The sequence below is a fragment of the Rhipicephalus sanguineus genome, chromosome 9, assembly GCF_013339695.2.
Source record: "Rhipicephalus sanguineus isolate Rsan-2018 chromosome 9, BIME_Rsan_1.4, whole genome shotgun sequence".
In the NCBI taxonomy this organism is placed as follows: domain Eukaryota; kingdom Metazoa; phylum Arthropoda; class Arachnida; order Ixodida; family Ixodidae; genus Rhipicephalus; species Rhipicephalus sanguineus.
Window position 1 is genome coordinate 105,684,356 of NC_051184.2, and position 20,346 is coordinate 105,704,701.

A 20,346-nucleotide genomic window follows, 5' to 3' on the forward strand; every position below is an offset into this window, starting at 1 on the left:
AGAAGCACAAGGGGGCTTTCGTGGCCTTGCGCATTTGCGAGACCGTAGGCCAGGTCCCAGGATCTTCATTTCTGTCAGTGGCAGTGCGGCATGCAACATTTGCGCCTGCGAGGAGACGCTTGAGCACATTCAATGCAACTGCCCATCCTACCAGGCTCGACGACGTAGTATAGAAGCCAAGCTCCGGTGCCTGGAGCATACAGTGCATGGTCGGGAGGCGCTTTACTCGACCCGCGGAGCGGCGTGGGGGGACATCGCGAGTCTGTGTAATAGCGAGAGTTTTACATCAATGGCGATGGCTTTCGATATTAAAGAAAAGACAACAGGAAAACGCGGGCAGTGGTATTACTGAGGTTGCGCGCGTCGAAAGGCATTATCACCCCCCTTTCCCCAGCGCTTTCTATTGTCATCAGGCTCAAGAAAAATTTAGGGGTACCGCGGCACTCTCGAAAAGCCGTTGGTATTTCCCAAGGCCAGATAGTTTGAGAACGCCTGCACTAGACCTCTCTGGCGGGTATATGATATCCTTAATTGCGAAGGGACGTAAGAAGCTGTTTTATTGAATCCAGCGGTTTTACTTGCGAAAAAACCCCCGCAAAGCACAAATTACTGAACTGGAAATTCTACGTGAAGACAACAAACCATTTCCTAAGTTTCGTTGCATTATGAGTGCCCGGGTATGCCATAGCATAGCGGTCTAGCTAATAACTGGCGCCCCTTCCGGACGCCGTTACGACAGCCCAACTTATGGGGAAGAGGAGGGTAAGGGAAGTGAGGGGGAAGAAGAGGTGGAGGGGAACGCCACCGGCTCTGCTGTTTCCTCATTCTTCGCACCGCGAATGCGTAGCTGCCCCCCACCCTTTTTTCCCCTGCATGTTTCTATTCTTGCACAGAGAAAGGCACGCTGCAAACCGTATACTCGACATCACCACGTCTGTCACAGGCTGGCGCCTCCTATATGTTGATAAAAAAATTAGAGCATATCTACGGGTGAATGATGAAGAGCTTGGGCGAAGCTCCTGAGGCAATCATGGTCTCGGGATCCGCTTCTCTTTGAGCCCGTTTGGCAGCGGCGTCCTTGGCGCGCACCGTCGCGGGATCCGCCTGGCTGCCGCCAAGCGAGCGCCAAGCAAGCAAGCCTCTCGGGATCGAGAGGCTGCCGCCAAGCTAGCGCGGCGCCAGGCGGATATCGAGGCGGTGCGCGCCCGCGAAGCCGCCGCCAAGCGCGCGGCGCCAGGCGGCAGCCTCTCGAGCTCGCACCTCGGGACCTTGCCGACGAGCACGAGACGCAGCGGCCTTCCGCACCCGGCGCTCCTCGTCGTCCATGGTCCGCCAAGCAGCACGATCCTGCAAGCGCACTCCTCCACGTACGGCGACGATCGAGGCGAATGAGAGATAACGGGCGCAGTAGCCAATCTGAGGGCAGCGGCACCTATAACGCCATCTAGCGTGCATTCACCCAACCGCCATATTCCAGACATCTCTATGGGACAGCGCCATCTTGTATATCGTCACCCAACTGCAGTTTGCATGCATCTGTATGGGACAGCGCCATCTATTGAATGATACGGGAGACGCGACGGCGGGGAAACGCCGGACGGAGCGAAGGGGACCAGGTGATGCTATAAGCAGCTTCGCCCCTACAAAACAGAGGGCGCGATGCAAAGTCGAAGCATTCTGTTAAATTGTATCATGGTAAAGCGCTCCCATCTCTCTTATAGTAACGCTTCCCTCCATAACGCTGATGCGTCCAGTGTTAGACTATGCCGTCTGCGACGTGTTTGAATTAGTGACAATGAGCAACCGAAAATACCGATCATGTACGAAAAGCAATTTATGACGTGCGTCATTTCTGTCATGTATTGTTGCTAATCGCACTACTTTGCCTTCAAGCTGGTGGTCTTCCTAAAAACTACGAGGTGGCCGGCATTATTGTGGCTGTCGTAATGGGAGATATCCTTCTGAACTGGTGGTCTCTATTGCGTCATTGCAATTTCCTTTCACGTTATCATAGGCGGACAATGAAATCTTTTGGAACGCGTCGGTGTTGATTTTTTTCTGTTCGATGAATACTGTATGATACTCATGAATGATAGCCATGAACAATCGCTCACACTCACTTACAAGCTTCTAAGTGTGCCTGCTTCAACCCTTCTTCGCCATCGTTGTTAAGAGGGCGGGCAAGCGCGAAATTGACGGCGGAAAACCAGAAACAGCAAAAAGAGAAAAATTCCTCAAGGGATAAGCGTTCTCGCAATGCGAAAATATTGAACATAAAAAGAAACGAAATAGCTATTAGGCTTTCATTTATGCTACGTAATCTAAGAAGACTTACTTTCGGGGACTACATGCAGCTGCGTAGTGAAAAAGTGCACGCTTCGGCTCGGCAGTGTTGGCTGTGTTGCGACAGAAAATTGTCGCCAGGTATAAAACAAATTGTAATGCATTTATTGTATTTTAAGCATCCAACACGCATACTGAAGGGAAGCGCCGAGTGACAGCTGGCGCCGTCTTCGTCGGTTTCCACTCCGTCCTTGGTTTGTGCGCTAGATGCTGAAATGGAATATGCCAACATTGTCAAGGTTACGCAATTTCAGTTAAAACGCTACGTGCTGTATTGCAGGACTGCGGTAAGCCGCCCCGCTTGTCCACGAACCAAACGAACGAATGCGTCAATGGGGCCAATTAATTAAGAGCGACAACTGTCTCGTCTTCAGTTTCAGCAGTAGATGTGGCGCAAGTTTCTTACAGAATTTTTTTCTGAAGTTATGCGCCTAGTATGGAAGCACTCCGAAGTTGGGCAAGAGACACAGCTATTTTCCGCAAGAAACGCAACACCTTATGTAAAATTCTAGATTTTTTTGCGGGCCGGCGTAGCTACAATGATGGGACTACCACCACAAACGCTGCCCGTTTGCGCCCGTCAGCTGTTGCTTACAAGAGCAGTCGGCGTAAAGAAACGGCAGGTGGGTGGACGTTCAGAACAGTTCGAAGCGCCACTATCACTAACTTCAAAGGTCGGCCAGTATAAGCTTCGCTTCAAAATTCAGGAGCTCTTACCATATCGGTTAAATGGAGGCGAGCGAATCTTTGCGTGTTCTCGTCTGAAGTACTACTCCTATTTATTTATTTATTTGGGGCGAAGCTCCTTATAGCATCACCTGGTCGGTCGTCGCTCCATGCGGCGTGTCCCCGCCGTCGCGTCTCCCGTATCATTCAATACATGGCGCTGTCCCATAGAGATGCATGCAAACTGCAGTTGGGTGACGATGTACTAGATGGCGCTGTCCCATGAAGATAGAAAAAAATAAAAAATGAAAAAAATAATAATAAACAAGTAATAAATAAATAAAAACAAAAAAATAAAAAAGAAGGAAAAAGGAAAAGGAAAAAAATCACAGCATATCCACGGAGTGAATGATGATGAGTGGGCGAAGCTGCGGAGGTTCATCGGTAAACCGTGAATCTTCCGTGAATTCTGCCCAGTACATCATCACCGACGTGAGATCGGGCGCGTTTATACTAAAGGTTCGATGAGTTATGACGACTTGCAGCTCACTTTAATTTTACATGTACGCTGTGAATTTTCATTGTTTAGAAAACCATTGCTTTAGAAAACACCTTGCGTCTTTCGTTAAGCAGCTGGCGTCTTTTTCGTTTTGCTTTAGAAACATCTGGCGTTCTTTCGTTTTGTTTTTACAAAACATCTGGCGTCTTTCGTTGGTTTATTTCATCAATCAACGGCGTTTTGAACAAAATTTTTATTGTTTAATCACGCACAGGAGAAATCTCACCAGGCACTACCTTGGAGGTAAACAATGGCTGCTAATGGGAATGAGAGACAGAAGAAGTCGGCTTTTAGCTAACACTTACACTTCTACAGAGACAGAAGAATTCGGCTTTTAGTTAACGCGCACGCTGCGAATTTTTTATTGTTCAACAACGCACAGGAGAAATCTCCCACCGGCACCACCTTGGAGGTCAAAGGGTAAGACTTGTTACTCACTACTACGAGCACGACGAGGGACGAACGGGTGCCGCCTTAAGGAGCTTCGCCCCTAAAATAATCAAAGCGGCGTATCGCTTTCATTACTCCTGGGCGAAACCACGGAACATTTCACAATGTAACCATGATTGCTTCAGGAGCTTCGCCCAAGCTCTTCATCATTCACCCATGGATATGCTGTAACTTTTTTATTTATTTCTCATTGCACAACAAGCCCTTGTGTCTCCTTCCCCGACCCGGGAATCGGACGTCGATCATGTGATTAGCAGCGCTTCAGTTTCAGGCAGCGCTTCAACACTTCAGTTTCTACAAGCGAACGATGGTCATGCGTTCACACCAAGGCAACAATGAAATGTGGCAACGTGTAATGCAACATAAAATGACAAGTGACATTAATAAAAGATCTCATTATCATATCAGAGCGGCGAATCGCCGAAAAGCATCCGATTGAGAGAGCATTATTTATTATAAAACGGCACATACATGTAGGCATGTTTTAGGAGAACATTTGTTGGGCAATTTGGTGTACGTTCATAATTGATTTTTAGGGCACAAAGCAGGACATACACAAGAAAGGACACGGGACAGAGCGCCACTACCAACTCAGCAGTTAGTGGCGCTCCGTCCCGTGTCCTTTCTTGTGTATGTCCTGCTTTGCGCCTTAAAAATCAATTATGAATGTAGGCATGTGACTGGAGAACCTTGAAGGGCAGAGGTCTTCTTCTGCGTCTTTCCTCTTTCGTCTTTTCCAAAATGAACCCGAACAAACTAGCCCAACTCGCCCCTTTGCAACGGCGAACATACACAATGAATCGCAGGGCAAGTGACGGCAATCATATTTCATGTATGTTCGTGTATGTGTTTGAATGTCTGCGTGTATACATACGTAAGCAAAACCAAAACAATTCAGGGTGGGGGGAGTTTGAACCGCCCCCCTGGATACACCCCTCGCCGGCTTTATCGACACAGTCTGTCGACGGCATGACCCGTCTAGCAAACAGGTCTCTAGACACTGTCTTGGAACGGCTTACCATTTTCACTCGGTGCCACAACCACAACAATCACCTCACGCTCGCCGCTCTCAACGTGCAGCCCGTGCACAAGCACGTGCACGACCTCGAAAAAGACGCTCTGCTCACAGAAATCAGTGTGTTAGCACTTTCTGAAACCTGGAGCGATGAACCCACTACAATTACGGGATTGCAATGTATCGTCCAGAGCAAGTGGCTTTATTGCAGGTGCGGCGGCGTGGGCACATGTAAGAACGCGCCGATGCGCAACTTCAACGTAGTACGCTTCCCATTTCGCCGGCCGCTAGACACCGAACACACTCAGACAAGCAGCGCAATCGGTGAGGTCTGCGGTGCGCACATCAGTCACAATAACAAATACACTGAGCTCGCCGTTAGCTACGTGAGAACTGTCAAGAACCGCTTCCACACATGCACACAGGCTCGTTAAAGGTTCGTGCGTCTCTATTATAACGGATAAGCATAAGCACTACATGTCGGCTTACCGCGTGTGGTATTGGTAATACCATTGTGGCGTTGGCATCGTTACGCAAACGTAAACTGGTTATGTAACACAAGTGCGACTCCAACATGTGTGTGTGTGCGTATACCATTTGCGGCTATATATAGCGTCATTTCGTAAAGACTCGCTCAATGTAAAAAATTACGGCACAGTCACCTTCCCGCCATATGCTTCGCATTACATCGATTGAAGCGGTACGTGGGATCTGCAGAAATTTTTTTCTTGAAATTCGAAGGGCGCTTTCCGGACTTTCTTTTTTTGGCAGATATTCGGCGTTTATCGCAGTGAATTTTTCATAAATACCCAATTGTTCAAAATTCGGAGTTTAATTTTGCATTATTTTCATTACTCCAATTCCTTTGATGGCATGATATCTGAAGACGAAAACATCACAACTCACAATGCCTATTTTAGTTGTCGAGAACATTTCAACACACAAACACACATATACACACAAGCACAAATACTGGACTACAAAACATGTTTTGTGCGTATTACAACCTTAAAATTTGTTGTGATAGACGCAAGCATACTTTACGAGGTCTGTGTATTCAATGTCGTCTAGCACATCCCGGAGTTCCAGGGAACCGTATATCAAGATACTCTCTTGCGCTCCCGGCAGCCCTGCATACGTTGACGTCTCTCGCTCCTAAGGCGACAAGCCCCTTGCTACGTGCGCAATGGGTTCAGTCTACGAGATACTGCTGACGTTAGGTAAACTTTGTATCTGCCAAATCGGCCGACGTATCGGTGACCGATTATAACATGCACTTTCTATGAAAAACGGAACAGGGTCATAGCCGCCACGGTTTACAATTGGTTATGGTGCTCGACTGCTGAACCCAAGGTCGCGGGATCGAATGCCGGCCATGGCGGCCGCACGTTTCTGAGGCGAAAATGCTAAAGGCTCGTGTAGTTCGATTTATGTGCACGTTAGGGCACACCAGGTGGACGAACATTCCGGAGCCTTCCACTACGGCGTCTCTCATATGCGTGTGGTCGTGTTGGGACGTTCAACTCCCACAATTATTAATTATTTTTATTCGAACAGGGTCATAATGGCGTTAAAATCGGAGTTTATCGGATAAATCCGAGTTGTCAAAAATTTTACCGGCGAGTGATGAGTGAATAAACATTATTAAAAGTCCGGGCGAGGCGGGGGAAGAGGGGATTACTCGGATTTTTTCGGATTTATCCAAAAATAGGGAGTCCAAATTATGAGCATCCAGCAAGTATATCTTTACTCGATGTGCGACGTCAGACAATTACTAAGGCAAATGCAGATCCACACTCTAACGGTGCTCTTATAGCAAATAAAGGAGACATTGTTCTGCAGTTTGAAAGTTACTACGCAGCTTTGTTTAGTGCCCTTCCTGGTGACCGAAGTCCATCACAAAGCCGGTTTTCTTTCCCTTTTCAGCCCTTTCAAGGACGATGATTGCGCCACCATGCATAGTCCCGTTACAATAAAATAAATTCAGCAGGTAATTGACCATTCGTATTTACAGAATACACCTGGGCCGTATTCGCCATAACGTTACATGGTAAACGTTTTCATTATAGATTATCTCAGACCGCAATAATGCGGGACATATTAGCCAAGCCGGCTGCTGACAACGGGAAAGAGGCTTATGAAAGGGATTTTTTTTTTTCGGCCCCCGGTCCTGATGTTGTTTCGACAACGTTTTACGACACTTTTAAAAAGCTCTCTCGTGTACTTTGCCATATATTTTGAAAATAAGTTACGGCATTTAGAGACACGCATTCGATCTATTTGCAGAAGCCATGCTGATCCGTTAACAAGAGGCTCAGAAAACGAAAAATATTCGTTCTCTCGAGAGCGGTATACCTATATCGCGGCCAGATCTGCATTACAAAAATATTGCAAAAGTATTATCAAAGTGGTTAGAATCTGTGATGTTGATTCTCATGGGTTTTTATCAGACGTGGGGAATTTGGGGATACTCCATATGAAACAATATAAAAATCGGTCGTACAGTCCTTCAGCACTGCTACGTTTGTCAAAACAGCTTGCAACGTTACAGGTCGACGTTGCCATTGTCTTTGATCGTGTGAGTCATTCATTTCTTTTTTCTCTACTTCAATATGGCATTGTTAACTCTCTTTCGATTAAAGACGTTGGAATTCGTTAAGTCGTTGTTCGGTTGGCGTAATTGTTAATGGTCACCTCTCAAAAACTGTTTCTATTTGCTCTTTTCTAAAGCAAGGCAGCCCAATGTCAGCGCTTCTTTTCGCGTGTGAAATTTGAATATATCTGAACCATATGAGTGTCTCGTATTTTCTACCACCGCAGTTAGTACTATCCAAGAGCAATGTGCCTACAAGGAAAGGCGAAGGGAACAGCAACGCGAATGTCAACAGAAGCGGTCACCTCAAACAATTATCAAAATAACAAAGGTCCTAAAGCATCCGTATCTCTATAGAAAATGGATGTTATTGTCCCTGAAAAGAATATATTCGCAACAATTCATTTTGTTCAAAAGTGAAGCCGACCACAAAGGGGCAGTCAAATAAAAATTTTTGTTCTGTTTCGCGTCAAGTGAAAGGCCCATCTCTCAAGAGCCCACAAAATGTAGAGGCAAGCGTCAACGTGCCCTGAAAAATATATTGCAGATCTTGTTACAATATAATTTCGGCTCATCCTGTACCCTGGTGTCACGATACGGCATCAGCTCCTCCTACCATGCTCGCGCAGTCATTCCGTTCCGCGGCTCCGTTCGTGACGAACAAGCAGCCATTTTGTATATTTTGGTACGTGACGTCATCACAGCTAGCCATACTGCTGCGTGAAGTTATCAGAATAGATCACGCCAGTGTCACGAAATCACGCCAGTGTCAATTTCAGTAGGTGCTCCACGCGAAATGTGACTTTGATGCGAAAGTAAAATATATTGTCAGCATATCCTGAGCTTCACACTTTGTTAGCTTCGAAAATTGGCGTCAGCACCGCTTTAAGAGGATGGCCTTAAGCTTGGTTCTTGTAACCTAACTTCACCGTATTGTATGTTGCCGTGCAGTTTAATCATAACCTCGATGACGGCGTCATCTTCGATGCGTCGCTGCAGACTATGCACATAGGTTTTAACTTTGATGAACGTTCGCAACCTGCCATTTGAGACGAAATTGGGCTCCGCTGTGCGACCTCTGTACCGTGTGCTAAAAATTTTCGCTGGTAATCCACGCCCACAGAGTGGACTCCGTCAATTTCTTTCATTGTGCCTTTCAAGCAAGTCGGCGGTTGAAGAATCCTAGTTTTTGTGCATAGCAGGTCTCTCGGAGAGGTACCTGCACTTATGCGCGGCGGGAGGTTCTGAAGTTGGACACCTGTACGGTCAGGTCGTTGTTGCACTCATTGAAATCTGAGGTTATGCACAGTTCATGCCAAATTTCGATTCTACAAACAGAAACACAAACATTAAAAACGCGCCATTGACATGCAAATAAGATGTGGCTTAAAAACAGCAGGTTTGCATGATTCACGAGCACTTCATTAACACACGAGTAGTGAATAACAAATGGGATAACATTTCATTTTCTTTATGATTAGCAGCGTAAGGTTTGCAAAAATTAGCGGTGGATTATAATGAGCAACTTCATTTGTAAGAATTTAAATGCACCACTCGCGAATGCATCTACCGAAACTGAATTATGTCACTTGCCCATTACCGTAAAGAATACTAGCGGCGCGGGCCGCGGGTGCCACGCCCATAAAGCTCCAACCAGCGCTAGTTGTCATTTATCCTGAATTTTTCGCGGCCAGATGAACTGCCAACGAGCCGCGTTGAATTAGAAAACAAGATACTATAAATACACCGCAGAACAAATGCACGCATAACGTATGTGTGTCCATCATAAGCCTATTTCTGCCTTCACTACTGCGTTACATGCCGACAAAATACGTGAGCAAGAGTATTCGGGCCGCTTATACTGATCATGAGCAATGCTAAGAAAGAATAAAACGTCATATTGTTTCGCAGAAGGCCCTATTTATAGAAGCGCTTGCCTAAACGAAAGTACACATGGGTCTTGGAAAAGACCGCATGGTGTTAAAAATAACGCTCTCAGATATTCATGGGCTGCTAAACAAAAGGAAAGAAATCGTGTGGAGGGAACTCTTTAAAGCTAGCCAGCATTTGTGAATCGCCTTCTTCCCGATGTGCAAGCTTGTAATGCCGGTCGTTCACAGTTGCGCACAGTACGAGTCTGTAATGAAACGATGAAATTATGCCTTGCTGCATTTGCGCAGCAATGACACGCACTTCAGCACACACACAAAAAAAGTTTTCGATACCGCTTTTTATCGGGCTTGTGTGGTGCTGCAAGACAGATAGTTAACACGGGGCCTTAATTTGACGGCCAGATCACGTGGGAAGTCGGAAACAAGCAATCAAGTATTGAATATTGTCTCATGACTGAAGGAATTTACCACAAACTGAGAGAAATAAGTATAGACAAGGAAGCCTTGAAAGCTTGGGCAGTGATCATAAACGAATAACATTACAAATGGAATATGAAAATGGAAATAAAAGCAGGGAATCAACGACTGGCAGCTCGTATTTAAATGACAAACAAATACTGAATATTGTCGCAAGAGTCGAGGAAGAAGTAGGCAACATACCAGGCAAGTACTGGGAGTATAGCGAGCTGTTACGTCTAATGAAGAAAAAGATAGGGAAAGAGAAGAAAACTACTTGCTGGAAAGGAAAGAGGAAGCCAAAAAGTTGGTGGAACAAGAAAATCCAGGAAGCGATCGAGAAGCGACATGAAGCATCACAGGAGCACAGAAGGGCAAAAAAGGAGAAGCGGCCGCAGGACGAAGTCAACAAAATTTGGCAAATATATTTTGAGAAAAAAATCCATTGTACGGAAATTGGTCGAGGCAAAAATTACAGGTGAAAGTGACGCTGGGTGACAGAGATTCACGAAAAAAAAGGAGGCCGCGTCTAGGATATTTTGGAGCCACATAAAGGCGCAAGGTAGGAAGTCTATCACAATGCAACAACATATTGTAGATGAAGGAGGAAATCAATTGGAAGGGTACGAAACGTTAGGTTACATCCGAAAGGTAACAGTTGATTCGTTAAAAAAGAGCGTTCAGGGGATTTCGCCGGTGAGTAAAAGTGTGGCGGAGAGAGCAATCGAGCAAGAGCTAGTACTTGAGAATTTCAACTGGAAAAAAATTGCAGTGGCTTTGCTTGGCTATGCCATGATATACGTAGCGTTAGCCAAGGTTCAGCTGATTATTCTTAGCTTTCCAGATTGTCTAGGATTATTAGCCTTCCGTTCATTCTTCGTACGCTGAACCGCTAATTGCCAGGGAACTACTTCGGGATCCGACGAGATAAGCTTCTCGGCTCTTCTGCGCCGTCGAACAGCATTTGCGTTATCCTTCTCCTTGGCGTTACCCACCTGAAAACGCCAGTCAGGGGGGCTATAAAACGGCCCCACTGCAGTGTCAGACGGCGACTGCACAGCCAAGGTGAATAGCTGCGCGCGCGCCGGCGCCACTGTGTCTATGGCTACGACGTCGCTCCTCTCGAATGCGGCGCAGACCAGCAGCAGCGAACCGCGCGCGGCGGTGTCGGAGAGCGCGTGAGATGCCAGCTGCGGTGACCCAGCTGTGTGACATCACTGATCCTCGCGCATGCGCAGCACTGCTCATGACCATCGACGCGAAATCGGCTCCGGCTAGGCAAGTGTAGCTAACGCTACAAAAAGCTGAAGGAAAATTCCAAAGCTCACTGCCGCGGGTTTAGATGGGGTTCCCGTTAGCCTCGTTAACGAACTAGGACATAACACTAAAGAAGCACTGCTGAAAGCCGCAGAAAAATGCTTAAAGGACAGGCAAAAACCGGACAATTGGCGAAAACAATTGGCGAAATGGCAAGGGAGAAAAGGATAAGATTCGCTCGGATGGACCACTAACCATTACATCGGTACTATACAGGTTGGCGATGCAAGCAGTAAAAATGAAAAAAAAAGAAAAATGGACAGAACATAACGATATTTTGGGATAACCTCAGAATGTATTTCGAGTCGACTAGCGGTTAGACGATAACCTGTTTGTTCTCAGTCAGTGTATAGAAATATCTAAAATAGAAAATAGGCTCTTGTACGTGGCTTTCCTAGACATCACTGGGGCATACGACAACGTTAATCAGGAATTTTTGGGGGATATATTGAAAGGAATGGGCATAGGCGACGACTATTGTCACGTAGTCGTGACGTCGACGAAGACAGCAGTCAGCAGGTCCGAGGTGAAACTGTTTATTTGGCCGAACTTGTGGCCGAGAAACTGACAGGCAAACTACAGCAATACACTGACAGCGGCGGACAGAACGTCGACCGTCGATCAACTGACAAGCGATCAAGCGCGTCGGCTTTTATACAGGCGCTATCGAACTTTCCAGCAATATCGCTGGTGGCGGTGTTATCTCTAGACAAAGCTGGAACATTCGCGTGCGGGGAGCAATCTTAACAAACCGATCTACTACAATCGCGACGCTTCTAGAACACTACTTCGCGGACAGTGTCGAGCGTTGATAACCGTCCCTGCCGGTCAAACCCGAATACATCAAACCAAGACAAGAAGTGGGCGTGGCAGTATACAGCTTGGGGGGAGAGATACCGAGAAAATACAGTTTCCATAGAATGGGAAGGAATATGTAGCAAAGAGAACGTCGATATTAGCTAGGAGCTGAGACAGAGATGTCCTTTGTCCCCGCTGTTATTCATGCTCTACATGGTGAGTATAGAAAAAGCGCTAGAAGGTAGCAACATTGGTTTTAATCTTTTCATTGTAGTACTTGCGCGAAAACAAACGGGGACGAAGAAAGGAGACACACGGACTAGCGCAATCTAACACCTGATTTATTTTTGAAAAACGTTTTTCAGCAAACGTTTTTTTTCAAAAATAAATCAGTTGTTAGATTGCGCTAGTCCGTGTGTCTCCTTTCTTCGTCCCCGTTTGTTTTCGCGCAAGTACTACAATGAATTCGTTCCAACTAGGCCGGCTAGCAGTTTTGCTTCAGTTTTAATCTCTCACACAAACAGGGCGGCGTGATGATTGAGCAGAAGCTTCCAGGTTTATTTTATGCCGACAATATCGTCTTATTTGCGGACAGTCGAGATGATATACAGAGGCTGGCGGATATATGCGGAAGGGAATTTGAAGCTTTTGGACTAGGATTTAGTGTAGCGAAGTGTGGATTGATGGTATTCAGTGTACCCTGTGATCAGACGGTGTCAATACAAGGCTAAGAAATACCGAGCGTAAGCGAATGCAAGTACCTTGGAGTATGGGTAAATGAGAGTGATAGATGCATGGAGGTACAGGAAAAAGCCTCGGCAGCAAAATGAAAGAGGAATGCTGCAATAATGAAACACAGAACGTTGTGGATATATAATAGGTCGAGGTGCTTCGAGGTTTGTGGAAAGGTGTTATGGTTCCGGGGCTTACGTTTGGGAACTCAGTGGTGTGCATGAGGGCATAGGTGCAATTGGGAATGGATGTAATAAATCAAAGGACTGTGGGACGGCTCGCGTTCGGTGCTCACTGGAAGACGACAAATGAGGGTGTAAAGGGCGATATGGGATGGGCAGGGTTTGAGGCGAGGGAAGCTCAGAGCAAAATAGGTTTCGAAAAAAGGCTAAGGAATAGGAAAGAGAGTAGATGGGTAGACAAGGTGTTTCATTATTTCTATAGGAAGAGCGTGGACACACAGTGGAGAAAAAGAACTAGGAGGCTCACTAGTAATTATGCGGCTAGTAGTTTAAGCAATATGTCAACAAATAGCTTTAAGCGAAAAGTCAGAGAGGCGGTGAGGATTTACTGTAGGGCAGGTATGGAGAAAAAACCGGCTTTGAGTAACTACCGCAAGGACAAAAATGAAATAAGGAGGGAGGCATTTTACGATAATTCAAGGGGAAGTGCTTTACTGTTTGCAGCGAGATCGGGTTGCCTTAGAGCGCGTAGTTATAAAGCGAGATTCAGTAAAGAAGAACAATGCACATGCTGCGGTAAAGATAAGGAAACGGCGGAGCATGTTCTGATTGAATGTGGAGATATCCACCCAGGTGTACGTTTGGGCACGAGCTTACATGAAACCTCCGGTTTTAGAGACAACAATGGAAAGCTGAACACACCTCTGATTGAAATAAGAGACCGTTAGTGTATTGGTGGCAGCAAATTAGAGAGAAAGGAGAAAAGTAAATATTGTGAAAAAATAAGGACATTCTGCCGTAAAGGGCAGAGAACTGGGCTGAGAATTTACGTGCTTTTTCCTGTAGTAAGATACATTTATTTGAAGCAGAGACACTAGGCCAACACTAAGAAAAAGAAGAGGAAAGGGAATTTTTTTTTCTAGCCTGGTGGCAGACTTGTCACCGCCCCGTTATAAAGCGGACGCTCATAGCATCCATCCATCCATCCATTGAGAACTGTGCTGCAGTTTATCAGCGAGCCACAACGAAACGCTTCACGGTTGACCCTGGATCTGCTGCTTCTAGCAGTGCCCGCGAGGCGTTGAATACTCATTTGCAATCGCGAAGACCGGCGTAAAAGAACCGACTGTAAACCGTTACCGTCCTTTCGGAACTGTCCTTACGTAGGCCGGATAACGGCATTCTGAGATTAAGTATTGACAATTATTTGCGTTTTGAAATAGACCTGAGATAAAAATTCTAAGCTGTGCATGCTTTGGCTCCACCCCGGCTAACCAACATTCGTTGAGCCTATAGCGTTGGACAATACATGCAAACTTTCGATATGGAAAGCAGAGCGGCAACGGTAGCCCTGTGCTGTGTACAATACACAGTTATCCGATGCAATATGGATCTCTTGGCAGTTAGTCAGTAGTATCTTGTATGAACCATACCGACTCTATTATAAATTATAGACGGCTCGCTGCTCTCCCGTAAGGGAGTATTATAGTACTCTCAATTGTCAACCATTCTTGCAAACCCGATGTTCTTAGAATTAACTGTCTTTCCACACTGTATGTCACAGTTTTGCTTTTGTGAACAGACCTGTTCCTGCTTGTGTTCTCTTAAAATGTGTAGGCTTGTGGATTACCAGTGCTATGTCAATGTGTTGCTGTAAGATTGCGAGACGTACACATTAGCTTATGTGTTTGTTGTCTTGCTTCTTTATTTTATGTTCTTGTTGCCCTTACAATGAACCTCCTCTTTATGCCAAGACAAAGTGCCTTTGCGGTAGTGTGCTAATCAAGATATTCCATTGCCATAGGAATTACTCATTGTTTTCATAAAAAAGTCGTCCATCCGTGGTGCCATTGGAGGGCCCTGCCGTTTACGGTGGCTGGCGTTCCGAGCGTACGTTGTTGCGTTTGCCGCGATGGGCTCATGGTGCCGTCTACTACTGCGCTGAAGTTATGGCTTTGGTAAAATGCTTACACTTGGGAACAAGATGTGAAGCACGGCCAAGGCTGCGGGTGCAGAGCTTCTGCACATCTGTTGCTACGCCAGCTGGAACGTTTTCAGGCGACTTCAGTTTTCATCTTGCTCTCGCATTTAAATGTATATTTTCTTATGAACACCCCCGAATTATATTATGATTTGCGAATTAGTGTCATAAGAAATTCCCTATGTATATATAAGTGTTGTGAATAGCCACAAGAAGTATTGATATTTTAAGGAAGCAGCACTTTAGGAACAAATACGTGGAATCGCTGCACATTTCTGCAAAACAGATTACTTCATCTCCTAATATAATGCTAAACTGCCAGCAGTTGAAGTCAGTGTACATGCACTGCGGAGCAAAGTTCACGGGTTTTAGAAAACAACAGAATATTCTGTATTGCGAGGAAACGTAGGAAATAGTTTTATTGAAAACAGCGGTTTTGTTTCGAATAGAAAAAACACCCCCCCCCCCAATTCTACCGAGTGTAAGAACTGCAGAAACAGGGGAGCTGCCGTTCTCATGTTTTAAATGCGAAGCATTTCTTAGCGAACCTCTGGAACTTTGAGCGTTTCTATCTACGTATCTATCTATCTATCTATCTATCTATCTATCTATCTATCTATCTATCTATCTATCTATCTATCTATCTAGCCGCCTACGTCTAGGTGGCTCTCATGATCACCTCCTTAACTTGGTGTAAACCAAAATTTGCATGGGAGGGTAAGAGGATTTGACGAATATGACTGCCGGGTCATGACATGAATAACGTTAAAATCTTGTCGCGTACGTCGTCAAACCCTTTCCACTAGACACGTGTGGCACATACCCGTTTACCACGGGCCGCGGTGTACGGGTATGCGCCACAGGTGATTGACAGTTTATATCTACCCAGGAACGGCGAGAACAGACATTGTTAACTTAAATGCTAGAGCGTTACGGAAAACCAACATCGGCAGCGTTGACTCAACGAATGGAAAGAATGAAAATTTGGATTCCAGCAGGAGTCGAACCCAAGCATTCTGCGTGGCAATCAGGTATTCCACCACTGAGCCACGCCAGGTCTATAAATTGGTTTGTAAAACCAGCCTACGCAGGCGTAATATCGGTGCAACGTCAATTTTGGTTGTGGTGCTGGCTATCTAATTTTACAAGAAAGCAATAAACACCACATGATACTCCTACGATGTCTACTCCTACGATACAGGCGTCATATCAGATTAACATCTGTAGTTCGAGTGTTGGCTCCGCTTTTATAGCAGTCTAATAAACATTAGGTTTGGATTCCTATGATTGATTCAGCAAGCTATACTGAAGCATTGCTCGACCCCGGAGGAATACATTAACGAAAGTTACATATGATATCCACATCACTGCACCGTAAAGTGCACTTCGTCTGCCAGAACGACGGAGTGTCCTCTTCATTTCTTACGGTGCTGGGCGATGGCCTCAGGCTGACCGATGATAATGCCAAATTGATTGACAGCCGCTTTGTAGACTACGTTACGTAGTCCACATACGCCCAGGTAGTGTACAAATACGACAAACACCATCCACTGATGTTGGTCTACGCAGCACTATCCAGGCCTACCAGCCTCGACGGCCTATACCTCACCAACGCGAAGGGTGGCTTCAGGTTCCGACATGTCGCCGGCTCTGTCGACAGACAATTTGTCGACGAAATGACCGAGGCATCCACAAATTCCAACAGCTCTACTATACCACATACTTCACTACACATGGACCCCTCGTCACCACGATCACGACCGGATCCTATAACAAGTCATGACCAGCTGCTGGTGCTCACAGATCACGGTGATGATCCCCTTGTTCAAGAACTGTCAAGAACTTCTTGCACACATGCACACGGGTTCGTGAAACGTGCGTGCGTTCTCGGGACACGTACTCTACATATATAATAATAATATCTGGGGTTTAACGTCCCAAAACCACGATATGATTATGAGAGACGCCGTAGTGGAGGGCTCCGGAAATTTCGACCACCTGGGGTTCATTAACGTGCACCTAAATCTAAGTACACGGGCCTCAAACATTTTCGCCCCCATCGAAAATGCAGCCGTCGCGGCCGGGATTCGATCCCGCGACCTTCGGGTCAGCAATCGAGCGCCATAACCACTAGACCACCTTGGCGGGGCGTACTCTACATATCAGCTTACCGCTTCTGGTGTTGGTCATACCCACGTTGCCATTGGCAGCGTTACCCAACCGTAAACAACTGGTTATATAGCACATATGCGGCTCTTCAACATATATAAGTGTGCGTATAAAATTTATACAAATCTTTAGCGCCATTTTGTAACGTGTCTCTCAGCAAAAAAGTTACGCCACAGTCACCTACCCGCCGCATGCTTCGCATAACATCGACTCCCACGTTACGTGGGATCTGCCGAATTTTTTCACTTGTGATTGTCCCTGCTGTTTGGTGATTTCGTGTGGGTGTCTGTGATTGAGTTATTTGAAGAAAAAATTCGGCAGATCCCACGTAACGTGGGAGTCGATGTTATGCGAAGCATGCGGCGGGTAGGTGACTGTGGCGTAACTTTTTTGCTGAGAGACACGTTACAAAATGGCGCTAAAGATTTGTATAAATTTTATACGCACACTTATATATGTTGAAGAGCCGCATATGTGCTATATAACCAGTTGTTTACGGTTGGGTAACGCTGCCAATGGCAACGTGGGTATGACCAACACCAGAAGCGGTAAGCTGATATGTAGAGTACGCCCCGCCAAGGTGGTCTAGTGGTTATGGCGCTCGATTGCTGACCCGAAGGTCGCGGGATCGAATCCCGGCCGCGACGGCTGCATTTTCGATGGGGGCGAAAATGTTTGAGGCCCGTGTACTTAGATTTAGGTGCACGTTAATGAACCCCAGGTGGTCGAAATTTCCGGAGCCCTCCACTACGGCGTCTCTCATAATCATATCGTGGTTTTGGGACGTTAAACCCCAGATATTATTATTATATATGTAGAGTACGTGTCCCGAGAACGCACGCACGTTTCACGAACCCGTGTGCATGTGTGCAAGAAGTTCTTGACAGTTCTTGAACAAGGGGATCATCACCGTGATCTGTGAGCACCAGCAGCTGGTCATGACTTGTTATAGGATCCGGTCGTGATCGTGGTGACGAGGGGTCCATGTGTAGTGAAGTATGTGGTATAGTAGAGCTGTTGGAATTTGTGGATGCCTCGGTCATTTCGTCGACAAATTGTCTGTCGACAGAGCCGGCAACATGTCGGAACCTGAAGCCACCCTTCGCGTTGGTGAGGTATAGGCCGTCGAGGCTGGTAGGCCCGGATAGTGCTGCGTAGACCAACATCAGTGGATGGTGTTTGTCGTATTTGTAGACTACCTGGGCGTATGTGGACTACGTAACGTAGTCTACAAAGCGGCTGTCAATCAATCTGGCATTATCATCGGTCAGCCTGAGGCCATCGCCCAGCATCGTAAGAAATGAAGAGGACACTCCGTCGTTCTGGCAGACGAAGTGCACTTTACGGTGCAGTGATGTGGATATCATATGTAACTTTCGTTAATGTATTCCTCCGGGGTCGAGCAATGCTTCAGTATAGCTTGCTGAATCAATCATAGGAATCCAAACCTAATGTTTATTAGACTGCTATAAAAGCGGAGCCAACACTCGAACTACAGATGTTAATCTGATATGACGCCTGTATCGTAGGAGTAGACATCGTAGGAGTATCATGTGGTGTTTATTGCTTTCTTGTAAAATTAGATAGCCAGCACCACAACCAAAATTGACGTTGCACCGATATTACGCCAGCGTAGGCTGGTTTTACAAACCAATTTATAGACCTGGCGTGGCTCAGTGGTGGAATACCTGATTGCCACGCAGAATGCTTGGGTTCGACTACTGCTGGAATCCAAATTTTCATTCTTTCCATTCGTTGAGTCAACGCTGCCGATGTTGGTTTTCCGTAACGCTCTAGCATTTAACTTAACAATGTCTGTTCTCGCCGTTCCTGGGTAGATATAAACTGTCAATCACCTGTGGCGCATACCCGTACACCGCGGCCCGTGGTAAACGGGTATGTGCCACACGTGTCTAGTGGAAAGGGTTTGACGACGTACGCGACAAGATTTTAACGTTATTCATGTCATGACCCGGCAGTCATATTCGTCAAATCCTCTTACCCTCCCATGCAAATTTTGGTCTACACCAAGTTAAGGAGGTGATCATGAGAGCACCTAGACGTAGGCGGCTAGATAGATAGATAGATAGATAGATAGATAGATAGATAGATAGATAGATAGATAGATAGATAGATAGATAGATAGATAGATAGATAGATAGATAGATAGATAGATAGATAGATAGATAGATAGATAGATAGATAGATAGATAGATAGATAGATAGATAGATACGTAGATAGAAACGCTCAAAGTGCCAGAGGTTCGCTAAGAAATGCTTCGCATTTAAAAGGATGTGTTGCAGCTAGTGATACAGAACTATCGATGGTACTATCAATGCTATCGATAGTTCATTAAGATTAACTATCGAACTATCGATCTAAAAAAAACTATCGATAGCGCTATCGTTAATAAGGGTGTTGATACTACACATAGTATGAAATCAACCGCGTGAACACATCACCGCGTATACTTGGTTCCCCAAATATGTGTAGCAGGAAGAGCAGGCTGAAGGGCAAGAAAGTTGACATGCTTACGCTCCTTCACCGGTATTCTTGGCTTACGCATGACACTTAGGTTGGATGGTTCAGGTGTACAAGAAACGAGATCGTTACATATGACTGTACTGTACGGCTTGAAATTTATATTGCATTTTGCTATTTAAAAATGAAAATATAAAGAACTAGGTTTTGCTAGCTGTAAGGTGTAAATGGTTAATGTTGAGTATGAATATATTGATGTGCATTTTCCAGCATTTCCACTGCTGAAATAATTTTTATTTCACCAAAAAATTGCTCATAAATTAAGTAAACTAAGTATTCCCTTACAAAAATATCCGGTAACATTAAGTTCATGGTCTAAAGACAATTGTTACTAGAACCTACCAGCGATCAAAAGAGTGTCTGCAAACTGTCTTTATACGTCTGTACCAACGATCTATCAACGCTCTGGCTGCAATTAGCCACCAACTTTGAACAGACTCATGTTCATAGGCTGTCTGGTGACCTCGTAGTAACGAACTATCAGCAATGTTCAGTAGACACCCTAGTAACATACTCTCAATAGAAATGCTGTCCATGAGCAGTCTGTTAACTATCTAGTAATCTGTGTCTTAATACACTCTGCTAGCAGTCGGTTACAATAATTTTATTGAAGCATGCTTATACACGCTCTGTTAACGCTCTGTAAAGAAA